The 27,469-nt window shown below is 37.4% G+C and overlaps 1 long non-coding RNA gene across 2 annotated transcripts in view; it reads right to left on the reverse strand.

Moving 5' to 3' along the window:
- Positions 1-1,672: 1,672 nt before the first annotated feature.
- The window catches only part of LOC135278425 (uncharacterized), a 42,622-nt gene continuing 16,825 nt past the window's right edge, over positions 1,673-27,469 (reverse strand). For both annotated transcript variants that reach the window (XR_010345942.1, XR_010345941.1), the window contains exons 4-6: positions 6,793-6,921; positions 3,110-3,179; positions 1,673-1,730 (exon numbers count right to left, since the gene is read on the reverse strand). This is a non-coding gene — a long non-coding RNA (uncharacterized LOC135278425). The remainder of the gene's footprint in view (positions 1,731-3,109; positions 3,180-6,792; positions 6,922-27,469) is intronic.

A 27,469-nucleotide genomic window follows, 5' to 3' on the forward strand; every position in this document is an offset into this window, starting at 1 on the left:
GGTTATTCAGAATCTCTTTCAAAAGAAGTAGGTGGAAAGGAGAATTCTGGAAATCTGCAGAGTTAAGTATAATTTTTGTCATGATAAAGTATCTGGGCTCAAGTCTCCAAAGCCAGAATCGAAATGAATTCCCAACAGACTTCTGTTCTATCCCAAACTCACCATAAGCCTCGTTTGGGATCTTAAAGAAGTCATTTGCATTCTCTGTGCTTCATCTCCTCATCTTTCAGACTGGGATAAAAAATAGCAGCTCCTTTCCATCCAGAACATGTGTGTGAAGTGTGTAGAGATCAAAAGACAAGGCAGAAAAAGCTATGTATTGTTATAGATACAGGGATCATATTTATGGTAAAAATCCAGGTAAAGCTTCAGTGCCAGGAAGAGAAGAATAGACACATTTTGTCATCCCATGTGCTCAAAATCAGAACCAAAAAGGTAGCTGTAAACAGAGCAAGCAGCTTGTACTCTGGCATATTTCCTTGTATCTGGAATTGGAAACAACACAGCAAAACCTATTCATTTCTTGGATGAAAAGTACATAAATATAACAGACGAGCCCTTTTAGTAACTCACTGACAACAACTGCCTACTGACTGGATGTGTTTGGAGTATTCAGCATGGATTCAGGAGAAACAAAGGGCCCTAGGACTCAGGGAATGTGTGCAAACATCTGGAGTACATACAACCTATACCTGTAAACTTAACCAAACAAATCAGTTTGCTCTGCTCCTTATTTGAAACACTTTCCTTTTACAATGCATGGGAAAACCATAGCAATATCTGTTATACCATTTACGATTAAGAAAATCAGGAGGTAGACAGCTTAGATCTATAAAAGTGATTTGATATATTTGGCAATCCAACTTGGCCTGCATGCAATGAGCTGTTAAATGAAATTTTGCACAGCCATGCCATCAGGCTTTATTCACTTGCCACATTTTATTCTGAAGGGTAAAACTGATGGCTAGTACTAATCACCTCAATCATTGCCAGGATTGTGTCAAGTTTTGGGATGAGATTGATCCCATCTTACACAGGGATGGGGAGTGAGTGTGATTCATAAAAAAAGCAGAAATCACCAATCAAATTGAAGAGATGGCCTAAATGCCAACAACTTCCCCTTTCTAAGGGTGCAGTAGATCAGCATTTTGAAGAAATCCAGGTGAGATATTTAGTGGATTTCTTAAAACAATATAAAAGTAGATAGAAATAATAATGTAGGCTTTGGGGTTTTTTGTTTGTTTTTGGGGTTTTTTTACCTGCAATAATTGCTGGATAAAACCTTAGTTCTTCAGAGAAAGGTTTTTCAAATGATAGAGAGAAATGGCCACACAGATCTCCCTGGGAACAGCAACTCCACCATATATGTGACCATGTCACTACCTGTTCTGTGTCCTCAAGTGCAAAGCAGAGAAACAATTTTAAAAATAAGTAAATTATTGGTTATTAAAAGGCAAAGGCTGAAGAGATTTCTTGTTTTAAATGCTGTAGGGTTTTCCTTTTACAGAACCCAGAAAATACATCAGTGCCAGAAAAGAGTCTGGTTCACCCAAACTCCTGGTGCTGTTTAAACAATTTATTTCATCATTTCTCACAGCCAACACTTGGTTGCATTTCTGTTTACATACTCAGCAGGGGCCACCACCTTTGGGAAGAAAGATGAGAACATACTCACATTATGGTATCTGTAAGATTCATTGAGTCTTTAATGATTTCCATGAAGAGTCTTGCTGTGAAAGCAATGAACAAAGTCAACAAAAGGTCCAGATACAGTACTCTTGTAATAAAATTAAAATTACTAAAGCAAACTTGTAGGTGTCTGACAAAGAATTGAAAAGTACAACATATTTATATAAAATGCATCAGCTGATACTAAATGCAGCACATGTGAACACGGCTGGGCTCAGTAAGAACAGGCTGTGCAAACTGATCCAGACTCTGAGTGTGTGGCATGTAGATGGATGGCTCTTGTTTCATGAACAGATTTTCTTTTCCCAACTTGCAATTTTAAAGACAACAATACTCAAGTCCCAGACATGAAGAAGAAATATTGTCCTTAAAATCTCATGAGTTTAGCCACTAAAACATAGCAGTAATTTTTTTAAATAGAAACTTAGAGGTAGTAAGAAATGAATTAAATTATATACACATACTAGACCAATGATAGGTAGCTAACTCAAAGTCACTTTTCAATGAATATCAGTATATGGATGCTTTTACTTCACACAAAAACGTAACTTTTGTTTTAAGATTTATTACCTTTTGAATTTTTTGATGACTTACATAAATCAAAACTATGTAAGCAAGGATTTGCTTCTAAAGAGTTTGAGTGTTTTTAAGCCAATTGGTTTGGTTTGATCTTGATAAAGTTACTGAAAAGAGAGAGAATGAAAACTCCAAACTGTACTTGCTTGTATTGTGATGATTTCTATTAAAGTGGCAACTGCAGAATCAACCCATCTATCAATCAGCACCAGAAAAGGGGGAGGATAACAATAAAATGCTTTGCATTGTCAGGAAACAGCCTCTGGCAGTTCAATTAGGGATTACTTGCTGTTGTTCAGGCAAATGTTCTCCCAAGTTTCAAAAGGACTCTTGAAAGGCATTTCTAGATAAGTGGGTGGCTCTCCACTCCTCCCTGTCAGATGTTTGCAGCTGTGTGGGCAGGAGGTTTCCTCTCCCTTCCTTCCTGCTTCTCTGGCAGGCAGCTCTCAATTCTGTCTCTTCTGCACCACATAGCTGGCACAGTGACCTTCCACATGAAGCCAGATTATTCTGTTTTCCTCAGTAGTCTCATCTCTCTTTTATGCGGCATGACCATTTTGGGGTTCTGGCCCCTTTTAATCTATTGTATACAATGTATACATTGTCAAATTCAAAAATATACTCTTTGGATACCTAAATTGGGATAGATTAATTCTGCCCTAAAACTACTGGAATGCGCATAGGCCACTAGGGTTTTTTTGTGGTGGTATTTTTCTTGGTGGGGGGAAAGAGAGGGAGGGGGTGTCTTTTCATTCTGGTGATACCATTTTTACTTCCTCATAGCTAATACCAAACCATGGGTTCTTAACTTTATCCCACTTATTTTTGTGTTTTGCTTTTTTACCCCCCATCCATCTCTGTCTGCCTTCAATTTTCTGTCCTTAAAAAGGGAGAGCTCTTGAGCACCACCACACCTGAAAAACAAACAGACATTTACATGAACTCAGAGCTTTTTTTTCACAAAACAGAAAGGAAAACGTGTGACACTAATGTGATATTCAGAAAGCAGCCCAGCTTATTTTATTTGTCTCTTACTATCGATTCCTTTATCCTTGGTCTGATTTGGTTAAGTTCTTCAGGCCCATTGTTAAGCACAGCATAACCCACCTCCTCCTGTCCTGACCCTACACAGAATAATAATGAGCATGTCCTTGAGGGAGCAAAGACAAAGTTACTTGGGCGGCATTTGGTGTTTGAAAAAGGAAAGAAAGGAATAACAAATTCTTTGGTGCGTCTTCCTTGTTGTTGCCATAACCATGCTGATCTCTGAGTGAAGCACTGACTCATTTCCCAAATCTGAGATTCCTGCTAGCTCCCAAAACAAGTGGGTGCACTTGGATACCCTCATTTTCCAGCTGAGACATCTTTATCTTGCCAGGCACATCATTTTGATAGCTCAAAGTCACCTGGTGAACTATGAAAGACGACTAAAGTAAATGCATTTCAGCTAAGGATGCTTTACAGTTTTAAACATCCAAGGATGCGTGAGGATGTCTAGTTTGGTGTTTGGTGGCTGGTTAAGAGAATCAATTTGACTTTAAAGAAGATTGGCATAGACACTTGACAAATATTTAGTCCAGGCTACAAATAAAAAAAAATCAATCACAGATTTAAGCTTTGAATCACACCTGTGGAAGCTTTGAAACCCTGACCCCACCTGTTGCTCAGATGCAGCCACTGCAATGTAAATTACCTATATAAAAATTATAAAAATGATTGTTTGGCTGATTAAGCTCTTGCCACCCACAACTTTTAAAAAGAAAAAAAAATAGAAAAAATAAGAATTTATCAAACTCAAAAAGGTCCCTTTGAGGAAGACAATTCTGCCACATCTATCAATGCCTATAAGAAATATGTTTGACTGAACAGCACAATACAAAATTATCTTAGAAAAAAACAAAGCTTTGGTAAAAAACAAAAAGTGCCCAAACTCTCATGTAAATGCTAGCAATCTAACCTTGATGTACATAATTCTACTGGCAGCTTCCTGAGAAATATTATTTTAACCAAGATGTTATTTCTGCTCAGACCATCATTGCATGATCTGTATGAAGCACACTTGCCCTACTAAGAACATCTCATTTCCAAAAAGATAAAGTTATTCCACAGCTAAAGGGAAAATAAGACAATTGAGCCAAGTATTTGCTTCACTATTAAATGAAATAATAATATTAATATCAAGACAAGTGCTCAGTACCTGGTCAGAAACACCCTTAAAATGGAAGCAGCTGCTTCACATAAGGGTGATGGTTATTTAGGCTGAAGAAGAGCAGAATAATGATCCCTGCTCATGGGAAAAGGGCCTGTGCTGCATTTTTACAGCAAAAGTCTGAAAAATTAACTCCAGATTGGAAGGAAGAATTGCAACAGCTGACGCTGAAAAAAAAATTCAATCTTCCCAAACAAAATCAGTTCTGCCCACAGAAACCATCAGAAAAGGCTGTGTTTGCCCACAAGATGTGTCTGCCCACACAAGCAGGGGTTTGAGCCACACAGGAGTGCCAGGTTTGGTTCTTGGAAATGGATGGACCCTCTCCTGCACACATTTAAAGCACTTTTCCAGTTAAGCCTGCATTTTATTACAAATCTTCACTCCTATTCCTGTGGAGGACCTATGGTATTTATAAGGTTGCAATTTAAGCAGTTTTGCCTCTCAAAGGAAGTTTTATGTCCAACATTAATTCCGCTGAATCCATTTCACTAAGAAAATGAGTGATACATCTGCCAACTTCCATCAGCAAAAGAATTACTTTTTTCATTCTCCTTCTTTAATATAATTTGTGGTAGTCAGTTATAGAGTTATGGGTCTTCAAATACTTCATAAGTATTTTCAGCAGATTTTTTAAGGATATTTTTCATAGCATATCCTACACCAAATATTCATAAGACATGAAATTACTTCACTCCCAGCAACACAGGACATCAGTAATCATGCCAAAGTTGCCCTTGTAAAAGCTTGTTTAGTAGGGAGATATGAGGATACAAATGTCTCATAATGTGGTTCATATCATAATCAGCAAGTAAGGAAAGGGCACTTTCAAAAAGCATGTATAAATAACAATATAATGCAGATAAATGGCCTCTGGCTTCTCTGAAGTCTGTGTTACCCTCCCACCTCACACATTGGTATCAATGAGAGGTTTTGGCAAGCAAAGGGATTTTTTTTTGAAACAAAAACATCAACCTGATCTGTGATAAAGTTACAGTATTATTCTATCCACCTTGTGTGAACATCCCAAAAGTAACAAACACATATGGTTGAAATAAAAACAAAACACAAAATAAAATTATTATTTGTTATACAGCATTTTATGTGCTTCAAATAATTTACCAAACTCTGTAGCTACCCACTTTTTTCAAAGGGGAACGTGTTGTTTGTATTTTCACTTGTAAAGAAGGTATTTTATCTTCCATTCATTGTATATGAATTATTCATTGCTAGGTAAAACACCAGGATCTGCTGCATTTCCTTTCCCCAGAAGATACTTTAGTTTTAAGAAAATAAGACACTCTCATTGAAGAAGACTTAGAAGCACCAGTCTCTTTAAAATATCTTTTCAAAGCACAGAAGACAAAAGAAAAAATATAATATTTTGACCTGCAGCGTGTATGACATGTTTTATACACACATACTCACATATATGTATTTTCTTACACAATATCAGCAGCAATATTTCAGTATCCAAGTTATGTCCCAAGCAACATTCTTACACCCTAACTACAAAGTACTAAGGTATAAATATGGAGAAGAATAAATTTCAAGAGGAGTAATATATTGTTTTCCTCCTTTTATCAAAAGACATAGAAATGTAGAAAATCACCAAAACTATTAAGGAATTGATTTAATATTCCCATAATTTCAAAACAAATCTACATAAATAGGTCCCAAAAATTATAATAACAATCTGAGTATTGTCAGAAAAAAATTCATTTGCTTTCCTTTCTTTCTTTTTTATTTTCTGTGTTGTAAAACCATCAGCAATGTTAGATCTGGCAACAGTTCTAAGCTTATTTGCTAGATTAATTTTTCTTATAAGTCATGACATGCATTTCTCACATCCTCACTGAAATGCTCTGCTTCTCACCCAGCCCTCTCATTCCAGAACAGCCAATTTCCCATCCCCTGTCCTTCAACACACTGCATTTGCCTGCATTTGACCATTAGCCTGCAAGCAATATGGCTTTTTAGTGCCACTCTGGACATTAAACAATGACACAAGATGAACATTTATTTTATGCCTAGATATTACTTCCCTTAGAAAATTCACTCTGGCAAGACCATCCCTGTTAACAGTATTTGTCAGAGGCCAGTGCTCACTGAACAGGCTCTTTTAGGTATCCTACAACTGTAAGGTGTCCCGTTTTATAGAAAATTTACAGATTTGAAGACAGTTAATGTGACACCAGATTTCTGATGTGGTGGAATAGTACAAAATATCTTGCATAAAGGTAGATTATACTTGAAGATGGAGATATATGTAATCTGCAATACGCAACTGAACCACACTTCCAGGGTGATTGCCATACCAGTCTCCAGAGCTGGCTCTCTGTCAGGGTGCTGGGCAGTCCTTGTCACTGTGAAGGAGCTCATGGGTTGAAACAGCTCAAGCCTGTTGCTCTCTTGAGTTTTTATCCTCTGATGTTGGTTTTAGGGGTCTGCGGGCAAATCAGAATATATTAGTTGCTCTTTCATATTTTGACAATCTTTAGTTTCTTGTGAAGGCAAAGTGAAATCCTTTGTCAATCATCGTGGAAGAGGTTTTACAGTGACTTCTGTGAGCCAGAGAGAAGTTTGATAAGAGGATCCACGTTTATCCCTGAAAGAATTTTCTGCCAAGGTCATTAACATAGAAACCAACAAAGAAAGAAGGATAAATAAGAGAATCCTGCAACTGTCTATTCCAATAAGCACTTTGTTTGTTGTTTCTGATCAATAAGTGTAAACTTCTGAGTTTTGTAAGAATGTATAAAAAGCATACATGCTATAATAAAAACAGGTTTGAAGCCTTCTGAAAATAGTGTTGCTTTGTATTGTGACCATCTCAACTATGACACATCATTAACAAGTAGCAATCCCTACCCATATATTCCTGTGGTGTCACATTGCCAGGGGAGAAAGCACAAGGCAAGCCCCAGTAACTTTATTTCTGAGTATTTGAATTATTTATATAGTTACCATTTCTAAGAGAAATATCTTGGTGCATTCATTAAACACTGATAATGTATGTCTAATATACCAGATGAAAGACAGATTGGAACATATAGCAGAGCACATTATTTTGCAAAGAAAATTAACACATTTCATTCAGTGTTAGCCTGCAGAAAACTTTCAACTCCTCTGGCATCCAGCTCAGTTTGACTAAGAGAACCAAGAACCAGCCTTTTGTTAAGAATGGTGAGAGTAAGAGACTAAGAAACTTACTAGAAAATAAAAAAAAAAAAAAGAAGAAAAAGTATGTTGCTTTAAGAACTGCTTTACCTAAGAGCTATTAGCAAAAGTAAAATTATCCTGCCTCTCACTCCATGCTTTCCATCCCCTTGTGAACTTGGGGTTAGTACCCCAGAGCTAACCTGTGATTAATGAATTTCAGGGTCTGTATAGCAAATCTGGAGTAAAAATCTAGGGCCCAGTGAAAACAACTCAAGTTCTGCAAACGGAAGCACAAGTAGTATGACAATATTTTCTTGAAATACTTATGTAGTTTTGTACTTCCAATATAAACACAGCCTTAATAATGCCTAGATGTAGTTTGCACTGAAAGGAGATTTATAGCAGACAACTTCACCAAGTCAGAGAACATATTCCTGAAAACCTTTGTAATTTGCAGGTAATGACAGAAGAGGAATTAAACCTCACACTGCACGACTGAAAAGCCAAACAAGAATTGTTTCTCCTTTTCAGTTGAACAGCGAGAGTTGGGCTTGGACTTCTAATTACAGGTCAGCTGTCCTGTGTGAGCAGCAGCAAATAACAGATCCTGCACTCAGCTGGCCTCAGCACAGGCTGGGTCTCATTCTGAAAGGAACTGCTCCATCAGGAACATGAGAGTGTTCAACTCTGTGGGACAATCCAAGGCAGTACCATTTGGTTTACAATGAGACCTAAAATTTTGCAGTTGGTTGTATGTTAGCTCCAGGTCAGCACACCACTATCTGAAATATCACACAAAACCACTGGGGAAGTGCATCCAAAGCATCACTTTCAATATCTGAAGTATGGTTTTTGAGAAGCCAAGAAAGATTTATTAACTGTTTACCAAAGTCCTTTAATTTCACTTTGGTTCTGTAACTTTTTTAAATCAAGTACAAATCTGAGACCTTCTTTTTAATATGAGAAGGACATAAACATGATAAAGTTCAGGCAGGAGAAAAACAAACAAACAAAGGTGTTCCTCTATGCCATGGATATATTGAAACTACCCAATACATTTCCAAGTTTTTCTAATTATCCTGATCCAACATTTCTGTAATTCCATTAACTCATGATAATTCTTCTGTTTCTTTTATTATTTCCATTTACTAATTGTTAAAGGGGGAAGAGAAAGGAAAAGCAAACCCCATGTCTCATGGAAATAAGACACTTGCATGCTTTGCTCCACTCGTGATTTAGCAATGTCTTTGGGGCAAAAAATACAGAAAGTATACATGAAAATCTATAAAGTCTAATTAATATACTTTCATTCATGTGACCTATTTTGTACTTCACAAGCATAAATTTTGTGCCTCAGCTACATGTCCATTAGCACTGAATTTTTTTAAAGTCTCTTGACTTATTCATAATCATCCAACAACCAAACCTCCTGCCTTTTTTTAGTGCCAAATTTCAGAGGAAGAGAGATCTCTTTAGGACTCCCCTGTTAGATGATTCCATTACTTGCCATTCCATGCTGTTTAAAAGCCATCTTGCAGGTAAAAGCTACTTGTTCTGCTGCCTTTTTTCACTAATTTTTTTAGACATTCAAAACATGCTGATTTCTTTACCCATTCAGATCACAGAGTATTAAGATGATGATTTTCTACTCAATCTCCCTACTCCAGCTGTGAGACATATTTCCCACAAATGCTCTCTAGTGTCAGTCTGAAATTTGCTGTGTCAGTAACAATTCCTGCCAGTAATTTTCTGCTGCTAAATATTCAGAGAGTAAACAGCAAATGATCGAAACAAATGAATAATTTTTTTTTTTTTAATTATCATCAGGAGGAATTCTTATGGTCCTCCCCTAACAGGAAGAAATTCAAATGTTATGAGTATGTGCCATTCCTTACTCAACAATGAATAAATGAAATTCTAACACACTGTTTTGGGCACTGGGAAAAGACCATGAAGAGGGAAACCCACACAGCAAAGCTGCCAGCACAGACTTTGGTTGGATGTCCAGACAGAAACCAACTTGGAACTTTTGCAGATCACAATATCTTCTATTGAATAATTCACGTCTTTAGTATACATTCAAACAGGAGATTCAAAGGAAGTATTTCTCCTAAGAGAGAAGAAAAAGTTCTCGGCAAAACAATTTTTAAAGCATAAAATTAGCTTGACAGGCTGGAGCATTGAGTGGTTATTTTATCTCAATTTCATCTTTACATTTACATCATATCATATATATTCAATAGTGTTAGTGATTTCTTTTCCCGCCAGAATTAAATTATTTGATCCATTTTGTTAAAGATCCCATCAGTATTATCTTAAGAATATAAAATTAGTCATTGAGAGTTTAATAGGCAATAAAAAATTTACTACTTCCATATGCCAACCATATTTAACTCTTTCAAATTTAGGTGGTCAGTCCCATGTGCATTTAGTGGTTTTGAACCATCAAACTGAAAAGGGAGTGAAAGCAGAAAACGATTTTTGAAAAATTTTTGGTAGTCAATGTAGGTTCTGTGAACAAATATCCACTTAACAAATTAGAGTTCCTAATTATCAGCTTCATTCTCTGCTGTTATCAAAGTGATCAAGATCTGAATTGCATTATCAGCCTAATTATCTAGTAATAAAATAATGTCATACTAATGAGCATCATCCTGCTGCTAACCAGGACCTGTATCTCTGAAAAACTCTTCAGAAACTTTGATTTCAGTTCAGTGCCTTGCAAAGAGCATTAAATAAGTTCACCCCAAAATGAAAATTGGGGGAAAAATCATTTAAAAATTTAGATTTTAGTTGTACTTGACAGCTTGAAGGGGTAATGACTTTCATACCTTTAGAGGTTCTAGTTTTACAGCAATGCATTTCAATCCTGGCAGAATTAATAGATGGCTCACTCATTTGTCAGGATGAATTTTCCATTCCAATGCCACTCTATTGAAACAGCCTCACAAAAAAACCAGCATGGATATAGAACTCCCAACACTGGCTTTTTTTTTTTCAGCAGCCTTCTTCAGAGGGCAAAGTACATAACCAGACACAATGGAGTTTAATGGGGCAGCTCTCTGCCTTCTCCTAATTCCTAAACCTGCATGGCTATAAATCAAAACTTGTCAAGAGTTTGAACTTATGATCAGCTCAAAGCAGTGGCCATTCAACCCCCTGCTCTTAGGACAGCCTGCCAAGGCAGGAAGCAAGCTGCTGTATCTCAGCTTGAGGCTTTCAAGGGACAATGCCATTACATTCTCAGGAATTCTAGTCCATTCCTTAGCATAAAATAGTTTCCTTCCTCTCTTAAGAAATATTATACTATAACAGTACTTCTAAATTTAAACTTATCATGAGTTGCCATGAAAAAATTAGAAAATTAATTGATGCATTAGGTAATTTATACAACTGCATCCTAGAATAGGACTTCAGTTTTTGTGTTTGTTAAAATGGATTTACTGTATGCTGTATTAAGAGAGTAAAATTAATTTGTATCTCAGACTTCTTATTTTAAACATTTTATAAAGTCCACCAAGGTCACAGACACAAAAATAAGAGTACATACATCAAGTATTATACCTATAGGACAGCCAAAGTAAGGTATATTCAGTTTTTAAACCTGAGTTTCTACCCCAGTATATTCTAGTGCAACTCTGTGATTTGTGACTTTGGTACCAAGGATTTCTATTTGAATAAGATCATTCTGTACTTGCTAACACAATAACTGAGGAAACATTACTGTAGATCTAAGCAGTGAGGCAAAATTACTTCATTTTATGACATAAAGATTAACCTGTATCAAATACTACAAATGCATTTTCCTTACATGCTGTGCATGCTGACAAGGGTAATATTCTCTCATGTTTGCTTATCCAAGAAAACTGACATTCAAACAATGTATTTCCCTCTTGAACATATATTTTTTTCCAAGACATCATTCCTTAAGTAGGAATTAGATTTTAGAGAGTTAATCATAAGTGGAAATACAACAAATGCTATTTATAAATAAGTGATCATTTATTAACTATCAGTAGTTTATAGGGCTCAGTAGTAGCTCAGTAGGGCTGAGATGTAAGATTAAGAACAACTCTTGCCATAGTTCCTTTTCCCCTGTACATGAAGGATTTGGACAGATTTGGTCTAGCAGAATAACCTAAAATATTGAACCCTCACAAATGAAATTCCATAGAAGACTGCAAGCCTGGTTCAACTTAAACCCATCTTAATGGATTAAAAAAACTTGGCCTGTCTGTCTAAATAACCTTCTCACACCATGTCTCTTTACATACTTTTGACACTGCAGAAAACATCAGTTTATACTGACAAGGCTGGCTGTGCACCAGGAGAGACCAGGAGTGCTCACAGAGGAGCTGGAGTGGACAACTACAACAATAATTCCTTGCAGTTATAGAAAAAAAAAAAGGCAAAAAAGGGCATAATTTAAAAGCCCCCGTGCAACTGTCTTGGGAGCATTAAACTCTTTCACCCTTCTCAAAATTCTTAGAAATTACTCCTAGGATTAATATTTTGGGAAATGCATTCCAGGTGTTTTGGGGAGTCCATTCCTCCCCAGCCCTCCACCAAAAGCTGGCTATTCATTTTTTTTATGAATCTGAAGGCCATAAGGTGGTGTTCTTCCTCTGAGTGTATGAAACAGAGGAGAAAGACACACAGGATACAGGAGAGCACCATAAATCACAGTCCTCTGCATATCTTTGGAGCTTTGAGGATTGGCAAAAGAATATTGGACAGCACCAAAGTTATTGTGAATCTAGCTTCACATATAGTAGTAAAAAAAAATCTCACATTTTTATGGAAACTTTTTGTTGTGAGATGGATTTTATTAATTTGTAACCCTCAGAATGCTGAACAGGAACTAATTAAGCCAGATCCACTTGAATTGAAACCAAATTTTGTTTTTTGTTTCATTACTTATCTCCAGTAACGGAATGCATTGTTTAAGTTTACAATGGGCATATGAGCTTAAAGACATAAGTATTGAACAATGCATTCTCAGATCCACAGACTGAAGATTCGGGGGGAAACCAATGCATTGTTGTGATCACAGAAGGTACAAGAGTTGAATTGCTAAGCAAAAGCAAGAGCACTCCTACATGCAGTGAAATAAGAACCTTTTCATTTTGGAGAGCATCTCAAGGGAACACGTGGGTGAGCAGCACACCACCCTGACTGGGAGACAATCAGTCTGAGCACTCAAACACCAGTTGTGAGCTTTATCTCCTGCTCCTGTCCTCTCTGCTGCACAAGCACCTCTCTGGCAGATCACCTCCCCAGGATGAGAGGCCAGCCAAACACAGCTGGGCTGCTGCACACAGATTCACTGAATGCTTTCTCTTGGCTTTTTCCAAGTGAGTTTCAATCTCCAAGTTTTATAGAAAACCCCAGGTTGAAAAGAAAACCAAAAAAACCTATCAATTATACTGACTTTCTTTGCATATTTATATAATGCCACAGAGGTTTCTTGATTTGAGCCCAAAACCTCCCAACCCAGACATGCTTTGAACTAAGGAAACATGCTTTATTTTTCTGTGAACACTGATTTACAAAAAAAATTCAATTAGCACTGTATGTTTATATGTAGGAGAAACCAGGAAATGAGTTTGGTTTTGCATGTCTTCTTATTAAATATACATTCAGTTTAGAGAAGTGGGAGGGGGAGAGGTGATTTCTGAGAAGTTTGAAAGAACTAAGAGAGAAAATTAATTTCAGCACAGTTCTAAGACTGCAAGGAGCTTACCCAGGAGAATGAAATGATTGCAACACTTCCCTCTCGTTTTGGTCATTTTAATTAGTCTTTCATGACCTTACACAGTTAAAGTAGATTTTGTTGTTTTGTTTCCCATCTCACTCATAGAATGAGTGAATTTCTGAGGGCTGAGTCCTGTGTGCCAAAGCACAACACGGCATCATCAGCAAATGAAGAGGTAAAATTCCTGCAACACCCAGCTGAAAAATGCACTAAATTCAGAAAAGTATAAACAGGACAGCAGAAGGCAGCTCAGCAGGATCATACAGAAATCCAATCAATTCTTCTCCAGGATTCTAGCAATTTTTAGTAGGGGGCATTAAAAATTCACTTTCTGAAATTTGCTTTGAATGAGAGAAGGTTTGATTTCAGAAGTGGCTGTCCTGCATTCCTTGCCTCCTAAGCTGAGCCTGGAACAGTTTGAAACCTTCCAACACCAAGACAGAAATTTGCAGCTGACCATTCATTGAGAGACTGAAGATAAATGACAACAGGCTTGCAGACTTTGATGGTTTTGGCATCCAGAGCAACAGTTTCAAGCAAACATATCTGTGCAATGGCTCTAATGCAAATATTACCCAGTCCTCTCCAACTGAAGTGCCTTTTGGCAATTCTCTGAGTATTTCTCCACAATCTTTTTATACACAGCCTAAGGACTCTGACAAACTCTCTCTTTCCCTTCAAAGGCTTGTTAAGTATGTGATGAATAAATCTGTCACTTCCAATTCTAAACTTACCTTCTGTTTTGATTGCTGCAGGATCTTGTATCCATGGCAACTTTTCAGCACTCAAAATCGATTAGAGAAGTGATCGGTTTATCTAAACAGCTGTGCTGACAGAGGCAAGTGGTTTTTCTGAAATAGCAACCCTGACAGGTACTGTAAGTTTCCTTGACCAGTTAGTTTTCCAACACAGCAAGTAATGAATTCTCAAACAGCACACTGTGGTCAGCTGGATGCTCAGTTCATTTCTCCTCTCGAAAACAGGTCTCTAATTGAATACCCTGTAAATCAGTATCTGCATTTCTGATTGATGTGTCCTGTCCTGTCCTTAAGCAGAGCACCAGAGTGTATAGATCTCACTGGAGAAAAATGCAGTTCAGACCTTCAAATACTTCTTGTTTTATTTGCATTGGAATTTAGGACAATCAGATTTATTTATTGAAAGATTAAGCCATCAAAAGTTTTCAGTCAGGAATTGATGAATGTTTAAATTAATTACACGGCGTGGAAACTAAATTTACCAAGAAAGTGTCAAAAGCACTGCTACAAATGGAGGAATGTGAGGCAGAGCAGCACTTACAAAGCACAAGCCATTTCTCCAAGTGTTTCAAGTTCTACGGAATGTCTTTATTCTGCACGTTTTTCAGTGTGCAAAGAGCTCTTAATTCACGTAGTACATGTGAAGCCTCTTGGGACCAAACATTAAAGACCTTAAGCACACACTGGAATTTATAGTGATTAATGTGGTAACACATCTTGTAAAGTCTACAAAAGCGCACGTTCAAAAAATAAGGAAGTGCTTGAGGGGACGGAATCAATTCTTAAGGGCAATAAATGGGCATGAAGCAGCTTAGTGGGCTTTACAGGACAATATATTCAGATCTGGAAATGGCACTCAGAGAAACACTATGACTTCAAAGTAAAGTGTTATAGATTAAAGCACAGAGGAGGATTTCAACCATAATTAAAACTATCTTGCTTTGAAGACAGAAGCTTAATCTGCCATCGATATTAATGATACCAATACTAGGATGAACCAAGCAGGATGTGAGCTATTTTATTAACACAGGGGTTCTATGCAGATTTTCTGGGCAAAAGCTCAGGATTCCAGGTGCAAGATCATTCATGTTGCAGTGACTCCTGCCAGCTTCACCCAGGGAACAAATGAAACAAGTCTAAGCATGAAGTAGCTGTAATGGGATGCCTGACACCAAACCATCTTCATTCAGATGCTCTGACAGCTGAACAAAAGGTTTCCAGTGTATCTGATAATCTCTACCTAGGCCATTCTTCTCTGCTCCCTAACCTGGTACTATTTACAATGCACGAACAATGAATACTGAGAGATCATTTTGCAAAGTGTAAATAGTGTAAATATTACTTTTGGCCTGAAGAATGGAGAAAATTTTCTTTTTGTTTCACCTACACAGAGAGCTCTTGTGATAACACTTAGAGCACCTCAGCAACCATGTTATAAGCATCAGGCTATTAAGATTATGCTGACAGAGTGCTGAAAATATGAAGTCTCCAATAGTGGCAACTGTGTTTTGAAGGTTTCAAATCCTCTCCCTGAAGTGCCAGGAGATGTGACAAAGAGAGGGTAGATTAAAAAAAAAAATTCAAAGAATGAACAGTGAAAGGTGAAGAACAAATGCTAAAGTGGTCTGAGCACCTTTTTCTCTCCCAGGTCTCCTGTGGGAGGAGAAGCAGCTCAGAGGAATCTGATTCTTTAGTTCTGTATTTTGGAGTAGGAGATTCCCATACGAGTAATATGAGGTTACTTATTTATATTTATATGAATGTTATTAAACTGTGGCTGCAAGAGCTGACAATGAAGACATTAGAAAAAAGTAAAGTACCTCAGTGACAATTAATTGCCTTTCCCTCTGTCCCATATTGCCCCACCTTCTTAATACCTTTTTCCTTTCATCACTGCTATGGTATACTGGTCTTCTTAATGAAAGACCATGGCAATCAGTGGATGCAAGTAATTTTGTTTTCTTTGTTCACAATATGTGCCTGCAACTTAAACATCTCTTGCATATTCAACTGGCTAAGTGTGATATCCCCCCCCCACAAAACAAAGATCATACATTTAGCTATCAAAACCACACACTGAAAATTGCAATCTTGATTAAGCAGACATAGCTGCTGACCAGAAACAAATCTGGCAACCACAGAGAATTAGAAGTAAAACTCTCAAACCCACCCTGTTCGTGGTGCAAGATACAGTAATAGATCTCTCTATTTCTCAATTATTTTTTTCAAACTTTAAATATACACTAAGAATAAGGATCACAAGAGTTCTGGCATCTTCTTTTTTCTTCTTGTAAGAGACCTCAATTTGACTGTCTGAACTTGAAGCATTATTGACATCACTGACATAAGAGTAGGACTAATACAGTGGTTCATCAAGGAATAGATTTATAGATTTTAGTTCAGTGTGCAAAATTTATCCCTGTTTTAAAAATGAAAGACACATAAAAGGGAAGAAGAAATTTCAGTAGTATGATACTAAGCATATCAACACTAAAGCAAGACTTCAGAAAAATTAAAGGAAAAATACTGGTGCCTATGAATGCCTCCCTTGTTATTTAATGTCTAATTTTGTGCTGATAATTAGAAACTAGCATTTAGATTATAACCAAGCAAGCATGTATCTATTTTTTAAACACTGCTGCAGAGAGAAACCATCTTCCTTGCCAACAGAGGTTCATCAGCATGGACATACACTCCTTTCCCAGTCATGTGGCACTTGTCCCCTCTGTGCTTTGAGGTTTTTAGAGACACATCAACTAAATCTACCTGATTTGTCCACCCTCAGAAGGGCAAGAGTACTGAATTTTTTCCAGCTTTTATTGAACTTTGCCTGTGAAAAATAAAAAGAATAAACCAAAACCTCTTGTCCCTCAACCCCATAAAACCTTGAACACACATCAGCTCCACCTGAATTTTAAATAAAAAGTTCTAATAATCACATATGAAAGTTTTCACACCTTTGCTTTGATCTGCAAAATTTAATATTATATTAAGTCTGGGAACCAAACTTTTTCCTCATTACATGAGATATAAGAAAGAGAAGACCTAATTCTAATTTTATTTCCTATGTAATTTTATTTATTTATTCTCCTCAACAAAACCTAAGGCACCATTGGGGGCTGTTAACCAGCCTTACACACACAGCTGTTCAGAGATTTGGATGTGCACCAGAGAGCTAAACTTTAAAGCTGACACACTCAGAGGTAGGGCTCCAAGATTGCAATAAACTGTGGAAACCTTTAACTCCAAAAACAGAGTGCACATCATCCTTGGGTAAACAAGACAACCTGACACACTGCTGCACAGACGAGCAGGCAAAGCAAATGTCATCAACAACATCCTCTGCTAAACCTTTTACTCCTGAAGATTTCCATTTTTCACAGAAACAAAAACCCCGGCCAAATTTCTCAGGAAAAGGCCTCCCCAGAATGAGGCATGATGTCTCCCTGGTACACACCAACATCCCTCAATCAGTTTATTAAAGGAGGAGCAGACAGAAGAGTTAAGATATCATTTCCAAGTCTTCTCTTTGCCCCTGGATAAAACAGAACTAGGGCAGAACCTGAACTCACTTCCCTCAAGCTACAACACAACAGTTAATCGAGAGAATCCAGAAATCCAGAATACAGGAATTATATTCAGTAATTTGAGATTACTCATGCACGCCTGCAACAAGTAGGATTTCTCTGTGCATGTATGCTTAGAAAAGGTTAAACCCACAAATTGATGTAGTTAGCACATGGGTGGTAGAGAAAGAAGTAGTATTTCAAAACTGAGAACAAAAGCCATTTTACTAAATCCAAATGTTTTCCATATTCCAAGGATGTTAAGAGGAAGAAAAATAATGAATGGCAGGAGGAAACAAAAAGAAAGAAATGGGCAACAAGAATCACTGAGTTTATAGGGCAATAGACTTTATTAGCTGAAGGTGGAAAAATGTTGCTTGGCTTAGCTTGAATTACTCCAAATTTAGGTTTCACAGAAAAAAAAAAAGTCTCCAACTGTTTAATAGCTGAGGTGTAAACCAGCTCATTAACAAAAAAAGATCAAAGCCTTGGAGCAACATCATTTCCCACCTCTCTCCCTCTATACTAGAGATTAATGAAATTCTGCCTCCAGCTGGCAAATGGACACCACAGCAAACTCCACATGCACTCACACAGTCTGGACGTCTGACACACCACAAAGCTCTGGCACAAGCCACTGGCCTCAGAGAATGGAAGATTTTCAGTAAATGAGAGACTTCACACATGAAATTTTTTGCAGACTCACATAAACATTGCTCCTTCTTGATGGCTTCAAATGAAACGTGTGGTTTAGCACTTGAAAACTCAGTGTGGTTTAGTGCTTAGAAAAATTACATATATCTGTAGCTGCCTGGTTTTTGAGGTAGAAATTAATAGCTAAAGGAATGGTATTGGGGGAAAAAGAAGTATTAAGAGAAGGCACAGACCATTTTATGGGTTACTCAAAACCAAATCTGGCCGAGCAGGTTGGGTCTGTGTTGGTATAACATGAACTGCAAATATTCAGTTTTATTGAAAGTAATTGAAGAAGACAGTCCACATAATTATCTCAAATAAATTTTTGTGCTGTTGTTCTGAACTGAAAACTATGGTTTATGGACAGTTTCATATTCATAATTTTTTTTTTTCTCAGACAGAACAGAGTTAATTTTATAAGACACTTTGAACAAACAGTAAAGTCCTAGGTGACCTTTTGGGAGAAAATGACCCTTGGAATTTTATTTAACAGAACATGTTAGAGCCTGGTTTAGGACTATTAGGAGAACAGAAAAGCATTTCTTACAGCACTTCTTACTGTACTCTGCTGATAGAGGTGGCTTTTTCTCATTCCACTTCAAGGGTTTCTATCTCCATTTCACCACTGGGCAATGGAAGCTCCTCCAGCCCCATAACAAAAAGGATTTGGGGCCATCCAGCCCAGGGCCCCACACTGCTGCTGCTTCATCAACAATCCCAGATACTAAATGTGAGCTTGCAAGTTTTTGGGGACAATTGATCTAACCCAACAAGATGTGCAAGAACGTGTCTAACTAATCATGAGAATAGCCCTAATTACTCAAGATTTCATTTGGGTTAGTAGTGGCTATGGCCACTTAAGTGCAAGCATTTTCCTATTTTTGCTGCTCTCGGCCCTGTGGCTACAAAGACTTCAGTTGTTTACATTTGGTAGTAAACTGGACCCAGAAGCTACTCCTAGGACAGAGTGGAAGATTAAACTTCAGCATTCATTCTTTCCTCACTCATAGCAATACAAGACAGAAAACTACAAAATACACTTACTGAGTAACAGCACAATATTCATAGCTTTGATGTATATTATATAGTTATTATATTTCTATATCAATATTTTGCCACTTCAATTATCATTTTTCAGGGTTATTACAATTTCTCAATCTGTTGCCTAAATACATGTATATATTGCTTTCACATCCCAGATTTCTTAAAAGCTCAACAGCCAAAAGGTAAAACAGATATTGTCATCCTTGAAAGACCTCATCAGTGAGTAATGAAAGTTCAAAGAAGTAGTTAAGTTATAATAACAATAAAACTGTGATCTGTAAATTCTCTATAGTTTTACTGGGTAGTTAAAGACCTATAACCCTTTAAAGATTATAAGTCATATATCATTTTATAGTTACTTACTAAATTTTCAGCCATTATCCATTAACAATGTAACTGATTAACTATATAAATATTTTCATAACTTATTTGTCCTAAAAAATAATTAGACATCAACTGCAAATGGTTAGCTTCTAACAAATCAAATTTAAAGAAATTTTAAATATAGTTCCCTAAAGGTAAAAATATATCTCCAAACTGACAAATTAAAAGAATAATTATAAATTAAGGTGGTTCAGTTTTTGCTATGAGCAGTAGCAAATCTGGACATGATCAAGGTTAGGATTAGGTCAACTGAAAAAGTTATTCTTTGGCAACAACTTTTGACAGAGGGAACACTTGTGCTTAGGCATCTTACCAGGGATTGAGAGAGTAGATCCAAGATACAGAAGAGGGTTTGGGTATGCTCATGTTCTGCACAACTCTGTGTTCAGAGCCAAAATGAAAAACACACAAGGGTTCATCAAAAGAGCTGCAAAGAGAAGTTCTTGCTGTATTTAGTTGGATATACTGGAAACCATGCCTGCTCTAATTCTCTGGACTGTACCAGTGGGCAGAAGTTAACAATGACCTTTGCATCCTGAGGGCAAGGGAACAGTTTCCACAAACTTCTGGCATTAGCACTGAGCAAACAGAAGGGACCAGACCCCTCTCACATAAACACACAGCAGATCCACACAGTCATACAAATGGAGCATGTATCCTACAGCGGGATACCCTTTTTTTAAGAGCCAGGACACACATTGGAATTGTAGTCATTCATAGAGGAGAAAAAAATATCTAAACAAAGTCCCAAAATTATACTTGCAAACTACTCTTACTTTACCTCTACAGGTAAATATATTGCTCTATTTATATTCATCTCTGTCAGTGTAATATGACATATATCTTTTTCCCATAGAAGAAAGAAAACAACAAAATAACCCAAAACAACAAGTTTTCAAGAGCCACAATTATATAAGAATATACTCCTAAAGTTATTAGAGATATAAGCCATCATTCACAAGAAAATACATAGCTACTTCTAAAAATGAAGGAAAAGACAACTCTGAAAATATGATACATGTGATAAAAAGTCTCCATCACATTAAGAAGTTTCCACTATGGAACAACAGTCAAATAGAAAAACCAGGGATAAGGGCAGATGTTTTAAATCACTGCATTTAGCTACATAAAAGACCTCACATTCCACATCAGCTGGCACAGAATCACTCACTGGACAGCTGCTCATGTTCTGCTTTCTCTTAAAGGTGAGCCACAAAGCTGAAATGAAAATCAAGATCATTTTAGATGTGTGAGATGAATTCCCTCCTCCCCCATAAGCACACCAACGCTGGTCTCATGCAGATACCAGCTGCACGTGCTCTGCAGCCTCTGACCCAGGGCAAGCATTTCCCAAAGGATGCAGAATTAGCATCTTCCCCCCCAACAAGTGTGGCTATAAACTAAGCTGGGCACATTGTCCACATCAAGATTCAAGTGGCTTCCAGTCCACATCTCTTGCCATTGAGCCCCTAAAAATCCCAGGGGCTTCTGATGTGGGCCTTGATAATAATAATAATAATGTGTTGCCTCACTGGCCAGTGCCCTAAATCTCTTTGAAATTGCTGCTATTACATGATAGGACATCATCATATCAAAATCATAATTTTCCAGAGTATTTTCAGCAAACCTAGGATGCCTACACTTTCTTTGAAATTTCTACTGATACTGAAAAACTTGCCTAATTTTAAGTTATTACAAAAGTTTGTGAACTCATCCTCCAAATTCAACTAATTATGCCTTTGTTGCTTTGTAATTCACATTAAGGAAAAAAAAAGAAAATCCTGAAAACCCACACACCCATTCAAGACTTAGAAGTAATTAATTAGACAAATATCTTCCTAATGTCTTCTGAAGGACTTTCCAGGTCTCAAGCTATAAATAAAGAAAAGGTAGATCATATAACCTGCAGGCACAGGTCCACACTGCACAATACTCTGCCATTTCAAGAGAAGCATTTGCTCTAATGATCTGTGTATGAATTGGGCTGATTGACACTTGGAACACCAGCTTTTAATTATATTCAAGTTCATAAATATGCATCATATCACAGATTGGAGCATGCAGGCACTGATGGTACATGCTCTGCTTTTCAGTACCTTTATTTACATTACATGGGTAAAATTGCACCAATTTCATCTGTATTGGAACCAGACTCCCCACCCTCCAAAGCACCACTTACGTTTCTCCATTTTCTTCCAAGTGCAAAGCATAATGACTTCCTTGTGGGAACTTAAGAAGACTTAAAATGTTTAAAAATAAAGACTGTAATTCATTAACAAGTAGGCTGCTGTGAATTTTGTCTTTGAGACTAATTCACACTCAAGGCAAAATCCTTCCCTTAGATCTACATGACTGATCTAAGATCAGATATTCTACTCCTTTCATAAATGAGCTCTTTTGGAGATTCACATATGTACAAAGATAGTCAGAACACAGTCATGGCATCTGGTCCCAAAGGAAAGGGCTAAATCTCAGCATCCTATCTCAGCATGAAAGAACTACTCCCACACAGCCCTGGTACATTTTCCATATGATTCACATTCTACATGAGAGGGAAACCAGTATATCTGGAGGATTTTCCCCAAAGTACAAGAGTCAGCCTCAAAAAAAAAAAAAAAAAAAAAAAAGACTGTAAAAAAAGACCTAAAATTTAGGTCACTCCTTTGCAAATGGAGAGGTTTCAATCATTGAGTGGAAATTTGGAGCCCCAGCATCACCCCACAGCCCAGCTGATGTTTCACTTACCAGCTATTTCAGCGTATTTCTTTTACCTTTCTCCATTTTATTGTTTATTTTCCAATGAGCATAAGAAGCATTTGCCTTGATAAGATTCTCTGGAAATGCTAGGTTGTGCACCTTAAATTTTACTTGGAAACTACTTCCTCTGCCCAGGCTGATATAACTGTTGCAGTGAGCTGTCCACCAGAAATTCATAATCCCGATACTGCTGCTGAACAGAAGAATGTACTTGAGAAAGAGACTAAGGACAGCACTTAGGAACACACAACCACAAATCTCTGTGTTTTTAGTGGAAAATAAAAAGAAGACACCCATATCTTACTGCTCCTGTTAATACACATGGCCTCACAGCCAGGAACAGATGAGGTCCATTGGTCCATCTATCCAGGGGTGGAGCTACTGCCAAAATTCTCATTGACTAGATGGCAGATATTTGTGTTCTTGGCCAGAATTAAGGACTTCTACCCTACAAACCATTCACAACTTTATATTCACATACACATCAAATTCTTTTTCCAGGTAAGTAACCTAAGGACAGTTAAATAGAACAAAACCCACCCTCTGCTCACCTTGTCAAAGGAAACTTTCAGAACTATAGCAATGGATGATACCTTTGTGTTCCCCAAGTTTTAAGGGATCCAGCATCCACTGAGCAGCACAGATAAACGCACACACTTTGTTCTGTGGGGTTTTTTTAGTCATTACTGGTCTTAAAAAGAAGCAAAAGGAGGCTTTCAGCTTGCTACTTACATTGGAATATATTAATTAAACTGGATAGAGGTAGAAGGGAAAATTTACCCTGTCATTCAGAACCATAGAGTAGATGGCTGCCCTTCCACTTTCAAACACAGTCAAAAATTCTATTTTATTATGCTTCCATTAGAGTAGCTTCTGGTATCTCCCAGTCATGCAGTTTGAAGACAAAGGTCTACTTAATTAAGTTTGTGAGAAATATAGATAGGGAAAAAACACATCAAAGGAAAGACAGAGGTGTTTGAAATTATGAAGAAACAGAAGGTGGACATCTACATAAGAAAGAATCAAGGATATAAGGTGAAACATAAGGCGAGGAAAAAAGATGAAACTCTTCTGACTTCAAATATACTTCACAGAAATGCAGCTTCTTTTCATCAGAAACACATCAATATCAAACATTTGGATACTTCTAGTAAAGCAGTGGGATTTAGATTGCACTTGACATAGAAATATTTTGATTTTGACTGAAATAGTGTTTTACTTCAGAAAATTTTCTTCAAATGTCTTCAAGAAAAACTTAGAATTGTTGTGACTTTCTTTTGAAGTGGCATTAAAATAAAATTTTAAATCACACAGTAGTGTGTTTAAACAGAAATTTTAAATTAATTTTTTTTTGTCTCTCACAGAGTTTGATGGCAGCATAAAAAGTTCCCAGCTTCTAGTCCTATGACAAAAAATAGGACTATTCATCTGCCATAATTCCATTACTGCTTGTTATAGATGCAGGTGAAAGGTATTGGTCGTATGTCTACTAGAAATTATGCTTTCAGATACACAGGCTCTTTTATTGATAAGTTTTTACCTGACACTGAAAATGGTGAAATGTGAAAAACTGTATTTGAAATAGAGTTTACTGACATCAAGTAAGTCATATATACATCTTCATCAGGAGATCTTCCCCAGAACAATCATGTTTAATTAATGGCTCTGCAGCTCATATTCTTTGGGAGATAACAGATATTGAAGTGAATGGATGTGTCTTCCTTGTGTGTTTTAACCTCAGGAGAAAATGCTCCCAGTGAGGCTAAACAGATAAGCAGATCAGTGTATCACACTTAAAAAAGATGAATGAAACACTTAGGATTTAGCAAGGTATTTATCAGATAAATTCCACTAAGAATGTAGGTTTTGTATTGCTTTTATGGTCCATTTTCCTGATGGTATCTGGCAGGCTCTCCAGGTATAGCAGTGTGCATCAGGGAATGGTCTCACGGGCTATTATTTTAAATGGCTCGCTGTAAACAGCCTATTGCACATAAAAAACATTCCACATAGAATTTGGTGGATAAGCACAATGGAGTCTCAGATGTTATTATTCTCACCAAAACACAATAGTTGATTTTGCATTTCTTTCTTTTGCTTCAAAGCTTTGAATTAATTTTGTTGCGAGACTGTCAAAGCACTTCAGTCTTGGCATGTGAATGTAATTATGCCATTCACAGGAAAGTCATGTAACATTGATTACACTTGGGTTTACAACTCCAAACTGCTTTACGAAAGCAAACAAAAACACAAACATATCTCATGTATCTCTGTGCCTCCAGAAGCAGAATCTTCCAGGACAGGTGAGAACTGATGTGTATTATAGCAACTGGAAGCTCCAGTCAGAGAGGTAGCACTATTCCTCAATAGCACTGGCTCAGTATTGCCACTAAAAAAAAAATAATAATTTGTTTTTAAAAAACATCTTTTAAAAAAGATGGTTTTGTTTGTTTCCTTGGAATCATACAGCCAAATATAAAGCCAACAAACTACCCCCAAAACAAATAAACAGAAACCTGAAAAAAAAACCCAAAACACCAAAACAAACAAAAAACCCCAACACAACCTCCCTGGGTTCAAAGACTAGGACCCAGGAGAGTAAGACATGTATTGCTAGGAATATATGGAACTGTGTTATAACAATTATGATTATTCTGACCATGGATCTTCCCAAAACAAATCATCTAAATAGAGAATATCCATTATCCTTCTCAGAATTGCAATGCCTACCCTCTTAAAAAGATGGAGCAAGCCTTCTCGAGCATGCAGTCCTGTCGTTTATGGTGACCCAGAGGATTTTGTCAGGGTTCCCTTGCCAGCTTCCTTGGTATGTATCAATATTTCACGTCAAATGGGAAGAGAATCAACAAGTCATACAATACCAGACAAAGGGCACAAATGGCAACAAAGACAGAGAAGGCCACATTTTGCTTTTCTACAGACAGCAAGTAGATGTAAAACCAACAAATCCCTTCATTTACTGCCCAGTCTTCCTTCTACTGAAAAGAAGAGAGAACATTTGAGAACATGATGGCACCAATCAGAATTTTTCAGAACAGAGGATGACCACCCAAGCACTGGCTACTGGAAAGAATTTATGAATTCTTTCATAAATTTCACCTCTTAATTCTTTCTTTCACCTCTTAATTCGCCTAAATCTTTATTGTTCTCTCCAGTGTTTTTATTATAAAGGAATTCACTTTTACTTCAAATGAGAGAAGATAAATTTATAAGTTTTCCAAATCAGGAAATTGAGAGGAAAAGGGAATAGGCAGACTAAGGTAGATATCCTCTTTTAAGGTATAACCCATAGCCCACTTTCTTTAAACTGAATGGATTTTGCATCAGGCCCCTGGAACTTTTTCAAAGTACTGGGTAGATAATTGCATGGCCAACCTAAGCACATTTAAATTTTAGATTTTTTACTTGTGAAATCTTTTTCTGCTGCTTGAGTATTAGAGGAGCCTGATGAGAAATTGGATGGGATAAAGGTCAAATGTCTTTCCCCTCCCTCAAAAAAAAAACCCCAAAACAAAACAAATAAACCTTCAGCAGCTTTCTTCTTGTGCAGGAACAAAGGCTAAAAAGAAATTATTATACTGGTCATCAGAGGACTCACAGATGTAGCGACTCTGATAGTTCTCTTGTTGCCCATGTCCTTTCAGTTTTTCTCTCAGTGCATTTTAAACTCCACCTTTCTCACAGCCAGGATTTCATCTTGCTTTCATGTAGCAATTTTTTCAGAGTTGTTAGCTTTTCTTCAACTGTTCACATTGCTATCAGCTCCAAAGGCAGTACCCACAGATCAGCATAGATAGGAAACAGATAAAAGATGACATTTTGGGGAGAAAAGCCCCTCAGTGTTCAACTTCTGCACCTATCCTGACTTTCCACCAGGCTCTGCACATGCAGATTTTTGCTTTCAGAATGAGCTCCCCAGCACAGCAAACAGCTCCCAGGAGTGTTTTTATGAATGGTACTCAGTGATTCCTCCACTTTCCTCCAAAGAATTTTACCACTGCCAAAGCTGGGCTACCAACATTCAAAGCTCTACTGATGAGAACAGGGCAGAAGCAGCACAATGTCTTGCCCAATTCACGTGACAGATATCTACTCTTACACTTGAAAGAAATCTAAAACAATAATTATCTTTGTAACCTCTCCTCTCCATCAGTAGTATTTTTGGTGGAGTGACTCTGAGGCAAATGGTTTTTTTTTTTTGTGCTGAACATTAGAAAATAATTGAAAAAAAATGTTTTTGGAACATGTGAAAAGTAGTACACAACAATACCACAGGAGAAGTTTGCTTAACTAGTCAGAGTAACTGTGTATTAAGAATCAGATCATGCAATGAAAATGCTTCTCAATCTCTTTAAAGTCGTCCTCTAACAAAGAACCCCACAATGATCTCACAGCCCAAAATCTCAACGCTACAGGAACGTTTTCCCTCTCACCACCTCCTCTTGCAGCCCCTGGCACAAAAGCCCGACAGGCTCAGCTGTGGCAGGGTTTTCAAGCAGTGAATAATCCCCAGTGCAGAGCCAGAGCCTGCCCTGTGTGCCCTGGCAGCTCCCAGGTCCCTGGAGCCTGAGCCAGCCTCCTCCTGCAGCCCAGCCCAGGAGATCTGGATCCTCCCTCCTATCAACCCCTGCCACTGGAGAGCTCCAGAGCTTGCATTAGAGCTGCTCCTCAGTTCCTGCCTCAAGATAGGCAATACCTACCAGATCCTGAAGAGTCTCTGATTTAGGAAAGAAAAACAGTGTGACACACAGATGTTAGAAGGTTACTGACCCTGCGGATAAGATTATTGTTGGGGAAATTCCTGGTTTAGTTCTGCAGCCACATCCTTACACAGAGGGTTTATTTCACATTT

Source organism: Passer domesticus, chromosome 11 (genome assembly GCF_036417665.1).
Source record: "Passer domesticus isolate bPasDom1 chromosome 11, bPasDom1.hap1, whole genome shotgun sequence".
NCBI lineage: Eukaryota > Metazoa > Chordata > Aves > Passeriformes > Passeridae > Passer > Passer domesticus.